This window comes from Muntiacus reevesi, chromosome 2 (genome assembly GCF_963930625.1).
Source record: "Muntiacus reevesi chromosome 2, mMunRee1.1, whole genome shotgun sequence".
In the NCBI taxonomy this organism is placed as follows: domain Eukaryota; kingdom Metazoa; phylum Chordata; class Mammalia; order Artiodactyla; family Cervidae; genus Muntiacus; species Muntiacus reevesi.
In genome coordinates this window covers 90,963,585-90,966,540 of record NC_089250.1, presented here as the reverse complement: position 1 = coordinate 90,966,540, position 2,956 = coordinate 90,963,585, and the positions used below count along the sequence as shown (strand labels likewise).

Here is a 2,956-nt window from a genome sequence, read left to right as displayed (position 1 = left end):
TGCCTGTGCAGACACAGGTTCCTTCACTTTCGAGGGAAAGGTTCTGCAACAAAAGGGATCCATTGAAAAGCAAGGAAATATTGTCACTCAGAGATTCTCCTATCATCAACCAAGTAACATTAGGATGAGGCCCACCCCTGGAATAAGAACAGATATGACCGGAAAGCCGTCAAGCCGTAGCCTATCTTCCAGCCAACAGGGCCTTTGGCCAGCCAGCCAGCCAGTCAGTCAGTCAGTCAGCGGCCATGGCGGGTAGCAGCGTGCCACCTTTTGGATCGCCACGGCCATAGCCCCTCTGCGGGAGGATGACCGGGGCCCCGACTCCCAACGCAGGCCGGAGGGCCACTCCGCATTCGGATTGCAAGAAACGAGATGACCGTCCGGTATGCTTGGACTCCACATGATATGCAACCCCACCCCTACCCCCACCCCCCGGCTCCACACCCTTCCCCCCTCCATTCTGGGTATCCCCCCGCACCCCAGTCGGCCCGCCCACACCCTTGCCCACTGACACACTCACACACACACTCCCATACACTCACTCTCTGGCCTTTGCACGGGGGCTGGGTCTTGCCTCAGGTAGCCAAGCCGAAGGGAACCTTTGAGACCTCGGCTGCCAAGACGTCTTGGGGACCCCACGGGGCTCTGCCAGCCCCAGGGCGCCGCGTCCAGCTGGGGCCCGGCCCGAGGCTGACGCCCCGCTCCCTTGGGGCAGCTGCTTCTTCCGCCTGGCCTCTCTCTGAGGTGTGTCAGGGACTGTGCCACTGTGTCTGGCTCGGATCGGATGCCATCCTCTCTCCCGTGTCTGCCTGCCGTTTTCTGTCCGTCAGTCTCTGTGTCTCCCTCTGTGTGTGTGTGTGTGTGTGTGTGTGTGTGTGTGTGTGTCTGCGCGCGCGCGCCCGTCTGCCTGCCTGCCTGCCTGCCTGCATCTCCCTCTCGGCCGTCCTCGAGTCTTGTCTCTGAAGCTCCGTCCCTTTCTGTCTCTGTATCTCCTGACACGCGGCCTCCCGTCGCTTCCTCTGGCCCCGGCCTCTCACAGGTTGCTGGGGCTCTGGCTCTGGCTGACGAGCTTGCCCCGGCCGGCTTGTCTCAGCTGGCGTGGGCGCGTGCGAGTGTCTGTGTGTCCGTCCGTGTGGCTGCCTGTCTGTCGCCCGTGTGCTCTCTCAGGAAGGTCCTGTGCTTGGCTGGCGGCGTGGAGGCAAGTGGGGCCTCGTTCGGCCGAAGGGGCGGGGCTGACGCTCTGCTGTCGACCGCGCTGCTGGCTCCCCGTGGGTTTGGGCACCGGGCAGGTGCCGGGCAGGATGGGCGCTCAGGGCCCCGGCTGGGCTGCGCAGGAGGCCCAGAGGAGGCTCAGAGGTCCCCGGGCGGCGGGCGGCGGCGGGCAGCGGCGGGCCCGGAAGCCGGAGACCTCCGGGGCAACCTGGCCCTGTGCAGCGGACGACGGGATGGGGGTGGGGGCGCCGCCCAGCCCGGGGCGGGCCTGCAGAGGCCCGGGGTGGGAGAGCGCCGAGACCTCCGCGCCCCTCCCGCCCCCGCACGGACGCACGCACGCACGCACGCCGGGACTGCGGCTGGGGGGTCCCGGGAGCCCGGAGGGCCAGGCGGGTGCTGGCAGGGGGTGATGGTGTGCGGGGGCGGGGCGGCGTGCCGGAGTGCGGTGGCGGGTCGACCGGCTCAGGTACAGCGCGCGGCCCGTGGAGAGGTGCGGCCGGCTGGCCCGACCGGCAGGCAGGGCACAGCGAAAGGGAGGCGCGGCGCAGGGCTCTTAGGGAGCCTGGAGGCAGCCGCCTCCGTCTACGGCCATACCACCCTGAACGCGCCCGATCTCGTCTGATCTCGGAAGCTAAGCAGGGTCGGGCCTGGTTAGTACTTGGATGGGAGACCGCCTGGGAATACCGGGTGCTGTAGGCTTTTTGCCTCCCCTCTCCTTTAGCCCCCGCCCCACACCTCCCCCAGCCCCGGCGTGGCCCTGCACCGCAAGCCCCACCAGCCCCTGGCCCCTTGCACCCCAGCGCGCTCACAGCCGTCCGTCGCCTGCCTTCCAGCCGGCGGCCCTCGCAGGCAGCAGCAGCGTGCCAACTCTTGGATCCCCGCGGCCACAGCCCCTCCCCGGGTGGGAGACCGGGGCCGGGGGGTGGGGGTGGGGGTGGGGGTTAGGGGGCCCGATGCCCGCCACAGACCTGGGCTGCCTCCGCGCGGCCCGAGAGCCCCTCCGCTTTCGGCTTCCAAAAACCACATGACCTCCCGGTCTCCGTCTGGGGCTCCCTAGGCAAGCCTCAGTCCATCCCGGGGGCTGCCCCACGCCCCAGCCCCACCCACAACCCTAGTGCCATCCTCGCACGCGACAGCGCGTGCTCTCCCGCGGGCTCACACACACACACACACACGCAGACACACCCCCCCACACACACACACCCACACACCCAGCCCGCCGCCGAGGCAGGTCAGGAGCCAGGGACCACAGGTAAGGGAGATGGAGAAAGAGGGAGAGAGAAACCGCAAGAGGACCACACAGGCTTCCCAACAACCCACGGCCTCCACACCCTCGGCCCTCCAATCTGGGTATCCCCCCGGACCCCAGTCGGCCCGCCCACACCCTTGCCCACTGACACACTCACACACACACTCTCACACACTCACCCTCTGGCCTTTGGGCGGGGGCTGGGTCTTGCCTCAGGTAGCCAAGCCGAAGGGGACCTTTGAGACCTCGGCTGCCAAAGACGTCTTGGGGACCCCACGGGGCTCTGCCAGCCCCAGGGCACCGCGTCCAGCTGGGGCCCGGGCCCAAGGCTGACGCCCCGTCCCTTGGGGCAGCTGCTTCTTCCGCCTGGCCTCTGTCTGATGTGCGTCAGGGACTGTGCCACTGTGTCTGGCTCGGATCGGATGCCATCCTCCTCCGGTGTCTGCCTCCCGTTTTCTGTCCGTCAGTCGCTGTGTCTCCCTCCCTCTCTCTGTC

General features: G+C 68.0%; 1 non-coding gene across 1 annotated transcript; it reads left to right on the top strand.

Annotated features, from left to right (window-relative positions):
- The first annotated feature begins 1,792 nt into the window (after nucleotides 1-1,792).
- LOC136162128 (5S ribosomal RNA) lies at nucleotides 1,793-1,911 on the top strand. Its single transcript, XR_010661971.1, has one exon. It is a non-coding gene; the product is annotated as a 5S ribosomal RNA (ribosomal RNA).
- The last annotated feature ends 1,045 nt before the right edge of the window (nucleotides 1,912-2,956 follow it).